Genomic DNA, 19,429 nt, shown 5'->3' with positions numbered 1-19,429 from the left:
TGTGTCAATGAGAACAAGCGTACCACAAATACACACAATTTGGATGACTCTCAAAATATAATCTTTTTTTTTAAAGTTTATTTTCTTTTTTAACTTTACAATATTGTATTGGTTTTGCCATATATCAACATGAATCCGCCACAGGTATACACGTGTTCCCCATCCTGAACCCTCCTCCCTCCTCCCTCCCCGTACCATTCCTCTGGGTCGTCCCAGTGCACCAGCCCCAAAAGAGTCAGTTCCAAAAGGCATATTGTGTAAGACTCACTTATTATAAAGCTCAAAGCAGAGACAAGGCTGTGTGAAGTCTGGGGAGGAGAGGAGTGATGGACAAGGTGTTATTTGTCAGTCAGAGTGGAGATCACACCAGTGTGTTCACTCTGGGACAATGCATCACTCCTGCACTTAGGGTTTGTGCCTTTTCCTGTATGTTTGACATATTTCAATTCAAAGTGTACATTTTAAAGGAGAGATTTAGGAGAACAGGCTGAAGAGGGGAATGGAAACGGAAAGAAATAGTCCAGAGTGACTCTAAGGTTTTGGTCTGAGGAACCAGGTCATTGAGTCCCCTTTCCTGAGATGACAAAGAGCAGAGGAAAAGCTGGTCTGGGCAGGAGAGGGAAGGTCAAGTTCAGTTTTATTCAGGCTATGATGGAGGTGCTGAGAAGATTACCAGGGAGGATATCAAGTACCCAACTACATAGTCAAGTCTAGAGCCCAGAGGGAAGTCAGGCTGGAGATACAGTTTGGAAGTGTTTGTCCTGTAGACAGACTCCAAGGCCATGAGTCTGGATAAGGTCTCTGCTGGAAAGGAAGGAGGGTCCAATGGCTGAGAGGGGCGGGAGGGCCCTCAAACACTTAGCCTGGTGAAGGATAAGAACAACTGTGGATATCCAGGGGCAGCCAGAAGGGCAAGAGGGAAACCAGGAGAGTGTGGTGTCCACAGATCAAGTGGTTTCAAGGAGGAGGGAGGGACCAACTGTGTCTGAGGCTGCTGAGAGGTCAAGATGAGAGCTGAGAATTGACCACTGGATTCAGCAGTGTGGAGACCACTGGTGAACTTGTCAAGGGCAGTTCCATGGAACAGTGATGTCTGAAGGCTGGAGGAGGGAGGAGAGAATGGGAGGGGAGGGTGTGGAATGCAGACAGTTATTCCATGAGTTGTGCTATGCAGGTGAGCCGAGGAATAGGGCACGAGATGGAGGAGATGGTGGGTCCAAGAGATTTATGATGGAAGCTATTACTGCATATTTGTGGAGGGGAACAGTGATCTGGCAAGAGAAAGAAGACAATTGTTTATTGCTGGGAGGGTATGAAGAGGACAGGACTGCACTATACTTGGTGGTTCACCTGCCAAGAAATGGGCAAGATTTGACAAAAAATGATCTGGCAGATAAAGCATTGCTTATGGAAGCAAATGCATTTTTTTCCCCTCCATCTCTACCTGGGTCTAGGGTAATGGGTTCAAAGAATTCTCCTAGGAAAGAGGTCCTTGCCAAGCATGCACAGGGAGGCATTGGGGCTGGGCTGGATTGGGCACTCACCCTCCCCAGCCCCCACAAACGCTTAGACAACCTCCCGCAGAAACAAAAGCCAGCAGGTGTCTCCAACCACAGCAGAGCTCAGAGAAGCCTCAGGAGCCAACAGAGGAGCCAGAATGGTGGGGTTTGTGCCCTTGTTTTTGCCATGGGAGCGCAGACTGCAGATCTTTGCGGTCCTGCAGTATGTCTTCGGCATCATTGCCCTGAGTAAGGGGACTGGGTTGGGGGACGGGAGACTGCGGGTTTCTGTCATTCCAGGTACACACAGTGTATTGATGGGACAAAGATGTAGGTCCTGAGGGGACTGCTGAGCCTACTGGCCCTCCTGGAGGCCTCTGCAGGGGGTGGGAATCTGTTGGGTCTGGGGGGTAGAAGCCCTCACCTGTGATTTTGGGCAGGGTTCTTAGCCCTCCTGGGCTGTGGGTTCCACCTGAATACCAGGACAGGGACCCACCTCAAGATGCTTGGTGCTGTGAGGAAGGAATCAGTGATTCTGGGACATTTGGGCTGCTCAGACTGCTCAGACAGGATTGAGTTCTTGCTTTTCATCCAGAGAAGAGGAGACTGACTCTGGTGGGTGGGAAAAGAGAGGGGAATAGGGATGAACAGGACGGGGAGTGAGGCAGGGGCCCATACGGAATGGGCGAGTGAGAAGCACACGTGGGTCAGACTCTGGCTGGGCAACTGACTGCCTGTGGGATCCTGGAGGACCCATGCCAAGCCTCCCTGTGCCTCCGTCTCATCATCTGCAGAATGGGCCCAAGGATGCTGACCTTATCAGGGAGGGGCTGTGGATGAAAGGCAGAAATGTGCTCACTCTTCTCAGCTCAGCCCTGGCCTGGCCCTGGGTAGGGAGCCCAGAGGGTATGTGGGATCTAGTACCTGACCTATTCCCACAGTGAACATATCCATTATGACAGGAAGGCCACAAACATGCCAAGTTCAGCTCTGCTGAAGGGACCATTTTTGAGGAGGGCCCGGGATTGAGGACTGGGAAGGGAAAGTGACTGGCAGTGTGTGAGACTCTTCATCTCCCCTGCCGGCACCAGACTGGGTAGAAACTGCTCCCCCGGTAAGTGCTGGCGTTCAGCCTGTACACAGATGCCACTGCTGTGCTAAGTCACTTCAGTCCTATCCAACTCTTTGTGAGCCCATGGACTGTAGCCCACCAGACTCCTCTGTCCATGGGATTTTCCAGTTAAGAATACTGAAGTGGGTTGCCATGCCCTTTTCCAGGGGATCTTCCTGACCCAGGGATTGAACCTGCATCTCTTGCGGCTCCTGCATTGCAGGCAGATTCTTTACCACTGGTGCCACCTGGAAAGCCCTCTATCCTGGTGTTAAACTATGTACATACTCTGTACAGAATGCTCTACAGCTATTTCACACATTCACACACAAACTTACACACACACAGTCACCACAAACCCAACACACACACCACACACATATACCAGGTGGTCCCTTAGAACCTCCCCCAACTTTAGCAGCTAAAATTTTCATCCCAAGTAAAGCCCCCCAGTTTCCTGCTCCCCACATCCCTGATGACTGACTTGTGTCTCTGTCTTAAGAGTCATTGAGCTTAGTCACTCAGTCATGTCTGACTCTTTGTGAAGCTTTCGAACCATAAGCCTCCAGGCTCCTCCGTCCATGGGATTTTTCAGGCAAGAATACTAGGGTGGGTTGCCATTTCCTCCTCCGGAGGATCTTGCCAATCCAAGAATCAAATCCTGCTGTCCTGTGTCTCCTACATTGCAGGTGGATCCATTGAGATATCAGGGAAGCCCCTAAGGATCATTAGACATTTTAAATATCCCTGATTGCCCTCATTACACAGATGAGCAGAGAAGCTGAGTGCCTACATATCCAAAACTGCAAGTCTGGGCCTCTCTGCTTCCAAAGGAAGAAAGGGAAGGAGGCAGAGGGAGGAGAAGGGGCTGAGAGTGTGGGAGGAGGTGTGGAGCATGGGGAGGAGGGTATCCTAGGGCAGGGGATAAGTCCCTTGGCTCCTGGATGAAAGGCATTGTGGGTCCAGAACCAGGTAGACTGACACCTGGGGATCATGGGGATGAGGAACATCTTTCTCACCTGGCCTTGGGGGAGCTTTGTGAGCAGGAGTGTTTCCGACTAGCTGTGCCCACCCCCAGCTCAGCCCGGGACCTGGGAGTATCAGGAACAGCGCAGGGAGGTCAAGTAGCCCTGGACCTGGAGCTAGAGGGAGGGAAGTTGATGTGAGCCCACCAACGTCAGGAGCTTGTACCTTGTCCCTTATCCTGGGGACAAAGAGGACCTCCAGGAGGGCTTTAGGTATGGGAGGGACAAGGTTCAGTCTTTGAGTACAGGTCCCTGTGGCTGCATTTGGGGTTTCTACTCTGTTGACGATTTAGGGGGTAGACTGATGATGGTGGAGAGTAGCCACAGTCTACATGAGGGGTCACCAAATTATGCCCCATGAACCAAACCCAGGTGACTGGTTATTTTTGCATTTGCACAGCCCATGAGCTAAGAATAGTTTTTACATTTTACATGATCTTGTGTCTATGTAATATCCTCCAAGTTGCCTTTTGAGCTGAGTGGCAAAGTCTAAAATATTTACAATCTGTCCCTTTAGGTAAATGATTGCCTCCCCTGGTCTAGGGAGGCTGAGGGTAGGTGGAAAGAAGGAACCTCTTTCCAGGCATAGTAGGAGATGGGTCTTCTGGGAAGGATTTAAAGGCTGACAGGAGATTACGGGCTTTCAGTGGGGGAGTGAACCACATACTTACTTTGGACAGCTGGTTAACACTGGATGTAAAATATGCACTTGTGGGAGGAGCAAAGAAGTGGCCAGAGAGGTCAACTGGGCCTGTCACCATGACCTCAGGGCATAGGTACCAATAGTTTCCAATGGGTTACTTGTTCACTCTGCTTCCTTTCCTCTCCTCTGTAACTCTCATACCTCACACAGAAAGGTAAGTTCCATTCAAACAGTTGGTCTTGTTCTCAGCTGTGTTTCCAGATCCTACAAGAGTTTAAGTCAATGAATGTTTGTTGAATGAACGAATATTGGGAGCATGATGGAGCCAAAATAGTAGAACTGAATGCCAGGTCCCACCCTACTTGCTGTGTGAGCTCAGCCAATTTGCATACCCTCTCTGGGCTTGGTAAAGTGGGGTGATACATTTTCCCACTTGATAGTATGAGGTGAAAGAAGTCTCTTTCTTAAGTGACTGAAAAGACTCCCAAGTTTGGGTTTGGGGTAAGGGGGATGGTTAAGTGCAAGGAAGTCTTTCTGGTCAAGTGTAAATGACCAAAATGTGTTTTTTTTCCTATTTTTTTCTAGCTAAAGCTAATATTTGCTGTTGTAACACATTCAAACAAAATGTGTGTCCAAAATGAAAGATGTCCCCTAAATCCAACCCTCTGGGGAGCCACTAATAAAAACTTGATTTGATTATCTAGAACTGGCTTTCTGAAAGTGGGAAAAACCAAAACAGATTTTTAATTTTGCCCCAGGCCAGAAATCTAACTGGGTCATTGTTTTCTTCAAATTAAAAATTTGTAGTGAAAAAGTAAATAAAAAATTTTAATTAATTAATTTATTTTAATTGGAGGCTAATTACTTCACAATATTGTGGTGGTTTTTGCCATACATCAACATGAATCAGCCATGGATGCACATGTGTCCCCCAATCCTGAACCCCCCTCCCCACCTCCCTCCCCACCCCATCCCTCTGGATTGTCCCAGAGCATCGACTTTGAGTGCCCTGCTTCATGCATCAAACTTGCACTGGTCATCTGTTTTACATGTGGTAATATATGTGTTTCAATGCTATTCTCTCAAATCATCCCACCCTCGCCTTCTCCCACAGAGTTCAAAAGTTCTTTACATCTGTGTCTCTTTTGCTGTCTTGCATATAGGGTCATCGTTACCGTCTTCCTAAATTCCATATATATGCATTCATATACTGTATTGGTGTTTCTCTTTCTGACTTACTTCTCTTTGTATAATAGGCTCCAGTTTCATCCACCTCAGTTGAACTGACTCAAATGTGTTATTTTTAATAGCTGAGTAATATTCCATTGTGTATATGTACCACAGCTTCCTTATTCATTCATCTTCCAATGGACATCTAGGTGACTTCCATGTCCTAGCTATTGTAAAACAATGCTGCAATGAACATTGGGGTACATGTGTCTCTTTCAACTCAGTAAATAAAATTGAAGTCAAATCCTGACCATCTTTCCCATGGCATCCTTTCTCCATCCTCCAGATTTGAGACAGTCTGCTCCAGGAGGGCAGGCATTTTTGTGTGCTGTTCATGGCTGTGCCACCAGAACCTGGCACATCACAGGTGCTCTGTGGGAAGTGAACATCTTGAGCCTCAACTTACTTTATCCAGATTCTGTATTTTACTACTGTTCGACTGAGTCCAGAGTGCCTTCCTCCTGGAAGCCTGCTGGGAAAGAGCCCAGCTACCCTTCTTCCAAAAGGAATAGAAATGGAAGCTGACTTTCTTAAGGAATTTGATTGCATGGTGTCAGGAGGAGAGAACGGGGTCTGGAAGGGGCAATATTCCCTGGAAATTAGGCTCCACTGGTATCTTAGCACCTGACTGTTGAGATGAAACCAGGTTAGCCTGTGGTAGGGACTGAGAATCAAAGATCAGATGGCAATTCCTCGTCAGGCCCAGTCCTAGCCCTGCTGCACCCCCAACCTACAGTCCAGTCAGGTGTTGGCCTCTTCAACCTTCCTTCAGTAGGAAAAGGCATGGCAGGCAGAGGAAACTGCATGAGCAAAAGCTAAGAGGTTGAAGGAGCCAGGCAATCGGAGGAGCACTGAGCAGCTTAGTGTAGCTGAAGCTAGGGGGCCTGTGCATGAGGTAGGCTGGAGCAAGTTTCTTGAGGACCCTGAATGTCAGGCTGAGTTGCTTGGGCTGTGCCTCAAAGTCATGAGAAGTTTAAGTAGAGGGAGGAATCTGGTGGGATTTATCTACAGAAAGATGGACAGCGAGTGTACAGAAGGAGGGCTGGGCAGAAAGAATGTCTCCATTTCTCTGAGGTCCCAAAGAATGATAACTAGAAACAATTTATGCAGTCACTGGGCTACTGGGAATTTATTGAGCACTTGGGAAAGAAAGACTTAACAGACAGGGAGGGAAAGGGAAGGGAAAACCAGAGTGAATGAGGCAGCCTGGTACAGTGGGAACAAGTGAGTTTGGAGTTAGTTCTGGTGTCAAATCCAGGGTCCCAGTGTGGCACATCCTCGACTGCATTTTCTCCTCCTTGGAGTACTGGGGAAGCTGACCTGTTCCCCCTGGGGTGAGGGCTGGACAGGACAGTGCTGCCAGTGCTGGGCATATGGGGAGAGTGCATCCTTCACCCTGGCCATTAGTGCCCACTAATGCTCCTGCTTCCCTTCCCAGCCTTTACCTGCTATGTGGTCTTCATAGGCCTCCTGTTCACAAGATTCTGGATCTTCACTATCCTGTATGCCACCTGGTGGTACCTGGACAGAGACACGCCATGGCATGGAGGCAGGACATCCAGGCCTTCAGGTCCTGGATCTTATGGAAGTACGTAAAAGACTATTTCCCTATCTCGGTGAGTAATGGAGCTATCTGGGTAGTGGCCAGGACTGTAGTGCCCACGTGGCACTACTTCCCCCCATGGGGAAGTGTGATCCTGTGTGCAGTGAGTAGGGTACTGGGCTGGGAGAGACAAATCAGGTTTCCACCACTATGTGGCCTGGAAGTCCACATAGTGTCCAGCCTCTGTCTGCCCATGGTTTTCCATCTGCAGAGATGTAGGGCCGATATGAGGATTGATGAATGAATAGGATTTGAAGGAGTCTTGTGGGCCATCTAGTGTGACACACATAGGTAACTTACCTGCACCTCTCAGCAGCCATGCTTGAGGGTGCAGGTAATGAAGTCATGTCCTTAGAGATCTTCTGGCCTTACAGTTCATCATATAAGGAGACAAGCACCCAGGAGAGAGGAAGGTGTGACCAAGGTCACACAGGAAGTTCTTTTACTAGTTTTACAATTAATGCCTTTCTGGGTAGAAAAGCAAAACAGAGAGCCCTAAACTGGTTCTCAGGTTCTATCCTGTTGCATCTGGGTATGGTATGCGTTCTTAGAAAGCCTTTCCTGTTCTGATCTCAGTTTCTCCATGTATCCCCTAAGCAGTCTGCTCCCTCCTACTCTGAGTGCCTCTGATTCTCTGACTTGGGGCTCCTCATGGCCATTGTGAAGTCCTGACCATGGACCCAAAGATCAGTCCTGATGGAATAAAATGTATTGATCTGACCAACTCCATTCTGCTCTTTCCTTTATCACAGAGAGAATAAACTCAGTTTGTAATCAGCGAGGAAAGGATGCCTCATTGACCAAATAGGGCAGGGAAGGCAGAAGGGAAACAGTGCCAGGAAAGGGCAGGCAGCTGTCCTCTGCACACAGGAGAGAAGAAATATTTGGAGTGTATTCTTTGAGCCTGGGCAGAAAAAGTTCTAATACCATGTGTGCAACCTACCTACTGCATATCTTACTGAGTATAATAAAATAGCCTTTCTGAGCCTCCATTTCTTCATATGTAGAGATGATACAGCATACATCATTGGGTTGTGTGGATTCCGTGAGACATCAGGTCATCCTGGAGACCTCAGGACAGCATCTGGCTCTCTTTACAACTGGAGTTACTGTCAAGTACATGACTGGGAAAAAAAAATGATGCTGAGCAATTCTGTGCCTGTCCTTTGGACCCCCTTCCTTCCTTCCTTTGTGAGGTTCCAGAGGGATTTCTCAGCCATAAAACTATTGACAGTGGTGGGACATTGAACTTGCAGAAATTCCACCTGCACAGTGTTCAGGACTGTTGCCCACTGGAGTCTTCGGGCATCGCCATATCCACAGGAGGGGCAGTAGCACCAAGTGGCCAGCAGAGAGAGCTATGACATGCACTTTGCCTCACCTGGCCTGGGCTGGGAGCCTGCAAATTTTAGACCTAACCACCTCCCAGGAGACCCTTCCACATGTCCACACATATTTATAGTACAGGTCCTTCAGGGATCTTGGGGAGGACAAGATGTTCGTGGTCCCAGGTAGGGAGCCCCTTCTCTGTTGGTGCTCCCCCACATTCATAAGCCTCTGCACTCTGTGTCAAATATGCATGTATTTCTGAACTTTCTTCACTTTTTTTTTTTTGAAGCAAGGAATACAACTTTATTTGGAAAGCTAGGCGTCCTAGAAGATGGCAGGCTAGTGCCGCAGAGTATCATCTTATCTGGGTCTGAATGCCAGTTTCTTTTATAGACAGAAGAGTAGGAGATGAGGAAAGTGAAAGTGAAAGTGACGTCGCTCAGTCGAGTCCGACTCTTTGCGACCCCATGGACTGTAGCCTACCAGGCTCCTCTGTCCATGGGATTTTCCAGGCGAGAGTACTGGAATGAACTTCCTTCAATTCTTACTGATTTAATGACCTAAAGTCTATTGGTAGAATTATAAGCAATTTTAGAAATTTAGAATATAATTTAGAATTATAAGCAAATTTATATTATAAGCAATTATAATATTGCTTATAAATACTATATTTTAATTGCTTATATTTATAATTATATTGTAAAATTATTATAATATTGTAAAATTATGATTATTAAATATTTATTATATTTATATATTATAATTTTATATTTTTTAATTGCTTATGATTATTATATATTATAAGCAATTTAGAATTATAAGCAAATTTAGAAAACTATTTTAGAGTACTGGATCTTTCTAGGTACACCGTATGGCCTTCCTAAAGACCTAACAGTGGAGAATCAGGCAATGTTTCCCCTAGGACAAGTTGCCTCCACCTCATGCTGATGATAAATCCAGGAGCTGGGTTTCTCTGTGAAGACTTCATTATCCTGGAGCAGCAGTGTCTACACAGGCCAAGGCCTGAGCAGGGGTGCAGTGCTGCGGGCAGCCTGTGAACTGGTGTCAGGAAGTGCTGCAGACTTGGCAGGACACGCCCTGACCCTCCCCACCCACACCTGTGGGCATCACTAGGGACTTCATGCCCCTCCTCCCAGCCCCTACCTTCAGCACCCTGGGGTCTCTTACACTGAGTCACAGCGACTCAGGGGTCCAGCCCTCCATCTGGGACAGAACCCCAGCTGCCACAGTCCTTGGAGAGATGCTCACTCTCTCCTGTGATGGCTCCTTTATTCTGGGTGGGCTCTGCCTGGGACAAGGTCTCTCTTCACATAGGACAGGGGCTTGTGAAGAGATCCCATCACCATCCCAGGAGTCTTACCTCTGCCTTGGACAGGAGGCCTTCCTTCCCTGTTGGGCTGTATTGGCTTCATCCATTCATGAGTCTGCCCTCTCTCCCTCTTCATTTCATGGTCTCGCAGAGCATCTCCTCTGCTCCAGGCCTGAAGTGGGGACAAGGATCCTCAGGTAGGCCATCTCTAATCTCAGGACACTCACAGGGGGGTGTGATAGCACTGGGCACGGGGGAGACACAGAAGAGGTCAGCACAGAAAGTCAGAACAGAGACGGGGAGGGCCCAAGGTGCAGCCCGGCTCACCAGGCCCATCCCTGCAGCTGGTCAAGACTGCCAAGCTGGACCCTCCCGGACTACCTCGCTGCCTACCGCCCCCACGGGGTCATGGGCATTGGAACTGTTACCAACCTGTGCACTGAGGGCACAGGCTTCTCCTCGATCTTCCCTGGTATCCACCCACATCTTATGACACTGAACATGTTTTTCCAGGTCCCCTTCATCAGGGATTACATCATGTTAGGGGGTAAGTCTTCCAACCGTTGGATTGCCCAGGTATATGAGGGCTGGAGACATGAGGGGGGTTTTTAGGAAGGGCTGCCAACAATCAGAACTTCCTCTAAGAGCATGTATATTAGAAAAGGAGGTTAGATATAAGGAAGCACTTCCCACAGTTCTATGCCCAGCAATGAGCTTGGTGAGGGGTTGTGTGGAGAGAAAGGACTCTGTCCCAGTCCTTAGGGAGCTCCCAGCTGGGAGAGGGGAGCCCAGGGTACACCACCCCTGCTCCCCACAGTCCCTGCCCCCTTTATCCTGTATCTAACCACTATCCTCTCTCCCCAGGGCTGGTCTCAGCAGACAAGGAGAGTGCTGCTCACATTCTGAGCAGGGAAGGAGGCAGTAACCTGCTGTCCATCGTTGTTGGAGACATCCAGGAATCACTGGATGCCAGGTCTGGAGCCTACAAGCTGGTGCTGTGGAACCACAAGGGCTTCATCATGCTCGCCCTGATGCACGGGTATCAGGGAGAGGGCTCTTAGCTCAGCTGGAGATTGACAAAGGTTGTATTTTGCTGGAAAGACTGAGAGATGAATGTAAATCCTATTTTGGCAAGAGACGCTCAGTCCATTCACAGTGAAGATTCTATTTTGGTGATAGATGTACTGTGCTGTCACTCAGTAGTGTCCAATTCTTTGTGAACCTATCGACGGTAGCCCACCAGGCTCCTCTCTCCATGGAGATTCTCCAGGCAAAAATACTGGAGTTTGCCTTGCCCTCCTCCAGGGGATCTGCCCAACCCAGGGATCAAACCCACATCTCCCACATTGCAGGCATTCTTTGCCATCTGAGTCACTGAGCCCTAGATGTATTGTGTCGTGCCCAAATACCCAGAGGATTCTTGAAGGGAGACTTGGTGATCAAAGGGACTAGATGTGAAGGGTCATAATGCCCACAGTTGGCATTAGATCTGAGACCTAAGGCTTCTGTGAGAATGGAGTTTATGAAGTAGCTTAAAGCTGTTCTCCTACCCTGAAGCACTCTTTAAGAATATAAGCTAGCTGGGGCAGAAGAGAATTTTCAAGAAAGTTTGCAGATGTTTTAAATCAGAGAGGACTCTCTGCAGCATTCTGATCTTCCTGCCATGGTGTAATGGGGAGGTGATGGCCCCAAGAGGAGGCAGTAACTGCTTGAGTCATAAAGCAAGGCTGTGGCAGGTCTGAGAGACAACCGAGGCCTCCTACTTTTGGTCCAGTGCTCTGTCCTGTGCTCCAGCTCCCACTCACTATGTCCCTGCAGGAAGCTAGTGACCAGCTTGTGCCTTCTTGCCCCTCCACATGCCCTCTCTCTTGTCTCCTTCTAGGGCAGCTCTGGTGCCGATCTTCTCCTTTGGAGAGAATGACATGTTTGACCAGATTGAGAACTTTCTTGGCTCCTGGTTGCACTGGTTCCAGGAACAAATTCTGAAGATTGTGGGAGCTTCCATTCTGCACTTTTCTGGCCGTGGTGTTTTACAGTTTTTGTCTTATTCCCTGCTGCCGGCCCATCAACACTGTGGGTAAGCCAAGAACCCAGGCTGGGAGGGGTTGGGTTACAGGGCAAAAGACTTGGGCTTGGGCTGAAGGGGAATGGAAATGGGCCAGACACATCCTTGTCCTCCTGGAATTCAGGTTCTATACTGGGAAATGGACATACTAGCAAGTAACCCAGATGCAAGGCATCTGAGATGAGAAGAGTAACAGGGGCATAAAGACCAGTTGCCATTACTGATAACTGAGCACCTACTGTGCCAGGCTCTGCGCTGGCTACTTATATGCAGCTGCTCAGTTGCTCCGACAACCTTGAAAGCAAAAACTATCATCCTCATTTTATTGATTGCAAAAGGAGACCTATAGAAGGTAAATCATTTCCAAAAGATGACCCTGCATTTGAGTAACACAACTGAGATTTGAGTCAGGATCTACTTGACTTTTACTATGTCAGAGGAAGGAGTTTTTATTTCTGAGAAGACAATCCCATAAGGCTTATTGCAGAAGACGGATATAAGGGAAGTGCACTTTAGGTCTGTTAGAACTCTGTATAGTAGCAATCATCAGGCTACAAAGGAGAGCCTGAAGAAATTTCCTATAAATAATGGGCATGGACTTTAGTGCGTGGATTTAACACCATCTTTTCAGTTATTTGGTCATCTCATTTGCTCTCCTCTTGGATTCCAACTATCTTCCAATGGCAAAGCTTATAATAAGAGGTCTGTTTATCTCCATTCACCCAGTTACCTTTAGCTGAGTCCAGGAAGTCAAGAGTTTCCCTGGATTTGGGGGTAATATTTTCAGGAATGTTATAGGGCTGCTGCCTCCAGATGGCTCTGAAGAGAAGAAGACATGACAGCTGCTTTCTGAGCCAGATAGAACCAGAGGAAGGAAGTTGATAAGGCCTCCTATTTCCTCCTTAGAATGGGGGGCACAGCCCTCTAGCATAGCTGGAGAGAGGGAAGTAGGGTGCTTGGGGTGTGGGCCACCTCCTCCCAGACATTTGGGCACGTCCAGTGATGGCATCTGAGACTCCCATGTCCACATGTCCCTGAGACTAAGAGCACATTTGCACAGCTCACAACCTGACAATGATTCTGCCTAGCTATGAGACATTAAACAAGTTACTTAAGCTCCCTGAGGTGAGTTTAACACCTCAGCTGTCAAACAGGAATAAAGCAAGTTCTATCCCTGTGGGATTGCTAGGAGGATAAAAAGAGATCATGCATTAAAGTATCTAATACATTGCCTAGCAGGAGGTCATGCAGCCTGTGGCATTTGATCATCAGAGCTTGGAGTTGCCTTAATATCTAGACTAGGTCACCCAAAATACAACTGGAAGGGAGGCAGTACAGGCACCTTCCAGCAGGTGTGACCACCGGCATGGGGTCCTGGCCCATGGGATACTGGGACTCCAGTGCTTCACCCACGTCTGTGTCTTGCAGTGGGGAAGCCCATTGAGGTGCAGAAGATACCGCATCCCTCCAAGGAGGAGGTGGACAGGCTGTACCAGCGCTACATGAAGGAGCTGGAAAACCTCTTCGAAGCCCACAAGCTCAAGTACAACGTCCCAAGAGACCAACACTTGGAGTTCTGCTGAGCAGAGACGCTGCCCCAAAGGGCAGGGCTGGACTGGGGAGGATGGAGGGAAGGTGTTGTGATCCCAGAAGTCTTCCTGGAGGTGTCTGTTGAACACATCTCCAGAGCCTTCACTGACTCCTGCATCTCCACCCCATGCCAGGCCCTGGGTCACAGTTGGCTCCATGGCAGAGGAAACCAGACTGGCATGAGGGATTTACTCTCCTGCACTGACTCCTCTGTAATGGGCCCTCTCCTTGGTTCTGCCCACCTGAGAAATGGGATAGATACTGGGAGAGAATGATGTCTGTGTCTCTGTCCTCTGTGGTCCTGTTGCTCAATGAGCAGGACAAAGAGCAGCTCCAGGTAGCAGGTTTATCTTCCTCTGCTTTGAGTGACAGCTGGAAGCAGCCACCAGCTGCAGCCCTTTCTCCTACAAGTTCCCTCATCCTGCATCCTGCCTGTCCCATCTCCTTCCTCCCTGAGCTGGAGAGGAGGGGGAGGTCACAATCCCCTAACTCATCCTGGCACCTTTGAGTTTCTGAGTCCTCTGAGCCCCGGGCTGGCAGCCAGAGGGAGATCCAGAAGTTGGGGAAACAGAACTGGGCTCTGTCACTGGCTAAATGACTGTGCCCTAACATCTTCATCCTCCTTCTGACTCTTAGTTTCCCTGAGTGACTAAGATGAACTTTGACCTCAGTTCTGAGGTCACATTAGCTGAGAACTTCAATGGCAGTTCCTACTCATTCAGCCCTAACAGTGGCATGGAATCGGGGCTCCATAAATTTCAATTCAACAATTGAAAGATGCTGGGAATTCCCTAGGAGTTCCATGGTTAGGACTCTGTGCTTTCACTGTCAGAGCCCAGGTTCAACCCCTGGTAGGGGAACTAACATCCCTCAAGCCACTCAGTGTGGCAAAACAAAACAACACAAAAAACAATTGAAAGATTCCATTTAATCTTTTTCTCAATCCTTCTACCTCCAACCAGGAAAGAAAAGAAAGAAAGGAAGTGAAAAAGTGAAGTCGCTCAGTCGTGTCCGACTCTTTGCGACCCCATGGACTGCAGCCCACCAGGCTCCTCCATCCATGGGATTCTCCAGGCAAGAATACTGGAGTGGGTTGCCATTTCCTTCTCCAGGGGATCTTCTTGACCCAGGGATTGAACCCAGGTCTCCCACATTGCAGGCAGATGCTTTAACCTCTGAGCCACCAGGGAAGCCCCAACCAGGAGGGCTGGTCAAAAGCTCACCTTTGATCCCCAGCCTGGCGCCTAGCCCTGCTGTCCTGTGCCCCCTTCCCAGATGGTGGCTTAGATGGGCCAGAGAATGGCATGCTGCCTCTTTCTTCCTAAGCAGTCAACTCCAACTTGCCACCTCTGGCCTATTCTGTGGGAGACAAAGGTTGTATTATGTAAAGAAACAAGGCAGACCAGCCAGAGAAGGAAGGCCACACATGAGGAGTGAATGATCTTATGCATCTGCAAGAAGAGAAGGTGAGGCCAAACCCTGATGAGGAGAATTCTGGGTTCCTAGGTCTGGGACACGGGTCATTAGTGAGGGACAGGATGTAGGGTGGGACAGGATGATAGCATAGGACCAGAACTGTGAACCCCCACACTTGGAGTGGGAAAATAAGTCTTCTCCCTCCATAAGCTAATCACAGCAATAACTGTAAATGAGGGGCACTTCAAGAATGTCAATTTGGGTCCAAGCTTAGCCCAACCCTTTTCAGTGACTCTGGGCAAGTCTCATCCCCCACAAACCTTAGTTTTGCTATCAGAGAAACAAGCATGACAACATGAAGCTTGAGTCTTGGGAGTGGAACACATATAATGAGATAATTTGCCATTTCACATACTGTGAGAAACGGTTGGCGGGGAGGAGAGTGTAACCAGGAGTCAGGTCATAAATGTGCCCAGCATCTCACGATGGCCTGTTTTGACACTATGAAGTGGGTGCTATAGGGTCCCAAGCGAAGCAGGAATCAAGAGCAGGGGGGTTGAGAGAGGGAGTGATTGTTTCCACCAGGGGAAGAGGGAGGAAGTGGCAGGTGGGTGTGCCGTGAAGAAAGGGCAGGATTTGCCAGGAGAGAAGTACCTGGCAGGCAAGTACCTGGCAATAGAAAGCTACAGCTTTCTACTGCTTGTATTGAACCACTGCAGACATTAGTGGCTGAAAGCAGCAAGGATTTGTTGTGTCCACATCTCTGTGGGTGGTTGGGTGGTTCTTAGTCTTAACCCAGGCTCTCCTGCAGCTGAGTTCAGTGGTGGTGTGGCTGAAGTTGGCGGCAGCTGGGGGTCAGACCGACTGACCTCTCCTTGGGTGGGCATAGGGCCCCTCTTTCTCTACTGATCTGACTTTTCACATTCATGGTGGCTGGTTTCCAAACGATGACAACAAGGCTGCAACATCTACTATCCTCTAGGCATGACTTGCACAATTTTGCTTGTGTCTGTCAAAGCAAGTCCTGAGGCTGGTCTAGATTCAAAGGGAGAGGAATAGGCTTCTCCTCTGTGTGGCAGGAACAGCAAGTCATGCTCAAAATGGTGGGACACAGGTAGCGACACTTGGGCCCCTCTTTGAAAACAGTTTACCAATAAGTGTACGTGGAAACTTGCCAGGCCCCCTTCTCCCACATCACCTGGCCCTCCCTGAGTGTGACCACGACAAAGCCCTACTTTACCCTGAGGGTCTCAGCTCCATTCCCCATCGGTGCCCATCCCCATCTTGCTTGGGGTCTCTCCATTGGCTCTCCAAGGGCTCTCCATTGCTTCTGGAACTTGTATCAGCCTGGATCCCAGCAGGGACCAGTTGCCATGTTGCAGTTAGGATAATGTAAGGCGATTTGGGGCTTCCCTGGTGGCTCAGTAGTAAAGAATATGCCTGCAATGCGGGAGACCTGGGTTCAATTCCTGGGCCAGGGAGATTTCCTGGAGAAGACAATGGCTACCCACTCCAGTATTCCTGCCTGGAGAATTCCGTGGACAGTGGAGCCTGTCGGGTCCCAGGATTCTCTTTGGAATCACAAAGAGTCAGAGATGACTGTGGGACTGACGTTAACACTTAATAATGAAATCTCTCTAAGGCAATTTTAACTAAGGAAGAGTTCTCTGAGGAGCATGCAGGGGGTGGGAAAGCCCACAAGATCGTGCAGTTATCCAGGGCTGTGGCAGAGGTAAAGGGCTACTACCGCCCCGAAACCTACAAGGACAAGAGGAGGCAGCAGTGGCCTGAAACTGGAGGGCCTGAAACTGAAATGCAGGTGCCAGGTTGGTGGAGGAGCACAGGAGCACCCTGACTCTGCAGGGATAGAGCCTTCCCACCTCACTCTCCTTCCTCCATCACCTGCCAAGTCTCCCGATTGCCTGAACCCATGTGGAAGCTAGAGGGTACCCAGGCCCTTGGGATACAGTCTATGGAGTGATCTCTCTACAGAAAGCAGGGTGGACACACATGGAGAGTAGGTCTACATGTGTCAACGGAAGACAGAAGGTGTCCATTCAAGCCCGAGCTTCTTTTCCCACCATCCCCAGCCTCCACCATCTCATCCAGGTCTCCATCCTCCTCCTCCTGCTCCTCCTCCTCCCTTGGCCTTCAACTCCCGTCGTATGGATGAGATAGTGGTTTCCACTGGGTTCACAAGACTTTCTCTTCCTTTGCTGTTGACTCAGCACCCTGGGTTCTCACTGGCGGGGAGGGGAGGTTCCAGTACTGCTCCTGCCTCCAGGGCTTCCCTCTAGCTCGCCTGCACCCAGCACCTGAGGCTTCTCCTCAAATAAAACCCAGCCTGTAAATGATCTCTGTGTCAGGATATGCCTAAACTCCACCTCAGCCTGGCTTTCAAGGCCCCTTCAAACCTGTCCTACAAACCTGCCCAGTTTCACCTCCCGGATCCTCTCCCCTTCAGCCCACTCTTGCCTGCCCTGCACACTCAGTCTTACAGAACACAGGCTGCTCACACAGGTTGTGTCTTAGGACCCTTTCCCTGGACCCTCTGTTTCCTCCATTTGGTCAAATAAAGGACACCTCCATTGTCAGACCCCAGTACACTCCACCCACCTTCAAATCCAGCTCTCCCACCCCACCGCCCTCAATCCCAGTTAGTTACCCATCTTGTGAGCTGGTTTGTGGTGAAAAGCCCAGGGCCACTAGTGGGTGAGTGGATACCATGTTGCCAGGGGACTGGACTCTGAGGCCAGACCACATCCTTATTGCCCCCAGCGCCCACCCAGCCCCGACACAGGACCTAGGCACCTCAATATCCCCAGTGACTGTGGGAAGTTGCATAAATGATTCACATGGCACCTCCTCTCGGGCCTTACAGGCCAGACCTGGGGAGGGGTGAGAGAGAGACCAGTACTAGATTCTCAGGTGATTAAACTGGTTCTCTGTTGGTTTAGATCTAATGTTCCAAAACTAAGCTGCTTTTACACAACCAACATTTACTGTCTCACAGTTTCTGAAGGTCAGTGTTGAGTTGCTAGGCTGTGGGCCTGAGCACAGGTGTCTCATAAGGAGGCAGCCAAGCTGTTGCAGGGGCTACGTTCTCAGAGCCTTGAGTGGGGCTGGAGGATCCACTCCCAGGCTTGCTCCTGTGGCCACTGGCAGCAGGCATCTATGCATCACATGTGGGTTTTTCCATGGGGCTGCCAACTGTCTATGACACTGCTTCTCCCAGAGTAAATGAATCACGAGGAAGAGAGAGAGAGAAAGAGACATAGAAACAGAGGGAAAAGGCACAAAAAGAAGCCACACTGCCTTCTATGAGCTAACTAACCTGAATCACTATCAGTTCAGCCTCTGTATCCTATCTGTTTGATGCCTGGCTCTAAGTCCACCCCACCCTCCGTATGAGACTTTGGTATTTGCAGATTAAGTCACTGTGGGCGTCTTGCAGGATAGCAAGTGATAGCCCACGAGCCCTCAGAGACTGGATTAGGCAACCCCCATGCTGTGGGTGTTGCAGGAGTCTGTCTGCCAGGAGGACACAGGCTGAGATGCCCCAGGTGGGGCAAAGGTGTGAGCATAGGTCAGAGGTGGGAATCATGACTGTGAGTCCAGGCCTGGCTGGGATGCAGTAGAAGGTGACCATCAGACTTAGGGCATTTGGATGGGGAATGGGATGTGGGAAGCCAGGGAGGCTAGACAGAAGGATTTTCCCCCTTGTACACAGTAATGTTGGAGGTTCTATTTGATGACCTCAGTCACACAAGGAGGGAGCAGTGAGACTGATCTCAGAGGAGGGCTGCCTGGAGAGGTACCTGAGCAGGAACAGCCACACTGGACTCTGTGTGGACAGAGTGTGCGTTCATGTGTTCAGCACTGATGCTGGGCTGTTTGTTAAGCAGTCGGCCTCCCCATGGATACAGCAATCCAGGAGCTGAGAGCAAGAGTCCAATACTATACAGCAACTACTCCCTGACACCCCCTCAGTGTCCCCAGCTTGCCCAAGAGGCTTTGCCCTTGTGAGAAGATCTCCCACCAACACACAGGCAGACTCACACAGCCCGAGGAGCACAAGAGATGTCAGATGTGGTAGAGGTACTCAGAGGCCCTCAGGGTTGGGAAGAACTAGAGTCCCCTCCAGAAATCAGGCCACCCTTTGACCTGGAAGAAATTCTCAGACATCATTTCTCACAAGGCACAAAGGGTGTGCTGGGGCCAAGCCTGGTGACCCTGCTTGATGGTGACAAGTGGGACAAAGGTCAGAAGCACAGTTCTACCACCAGCCACATGGCCTGAACCAACCTCACCCTCTCAGGAGGACTGGGCTTTGCTAGAGATCAGGAGGAGGCAGAGGTGCGATCATGGGAGCTGCTAAGGGAGCAAAGGCAGAGAGGAGAGGGCAGAGCACATGTGGGTGAGACTTCCTGGTGAGGGTCAGGGTCAAGGTGAGGTTAGGGAACAGGAGGCTGAGGTTTAGGCCTTTGTTCAGCAAAGTTCTATTGAGATAGAGAGGGAGCAGGGCAGACAGGGTCCCTGAGGATGCCTGGCCTGCTGTCTGGAGGAACTACTGTCCAGTCCAGGGGTC

At 49.6% G+C, this 19,429-nt stretch overlaps 1 pseudogene; it reads left to right on the top strand.

Moving 5' to 3' along the window:
- The first annotated feature begins 1,657 nt into the window (after positions 1–1,657).
- Positions 1,658–13,462, top strand: LOC102286501 (2-acylglycerol O-acyltransferase 2-like; annotated as a pseudogene).
- The last annotated feature ends 5,967 nt before the right edge of the window (positions 13,463–19,429 follow it).

The sequence above is a fragment of the Bos mutus genome, chromosome 15, assembly GCF_027580195.1.
Source record: "Bos mutus isolate GX-2022 chromosome 15, NWIPB_WYAK_1.1, whole genome shotgun sequence".
Taxonomy (NCBI): domain Eukaryota; kingdom Metazoa; phylum Chordata; class Mammalia; order Artiodactyla; family Bovidae; genus Bos; species Bos mutus.
This window is presented reverse-complemented; position numbering and strand designations above follow the sequence as displayed.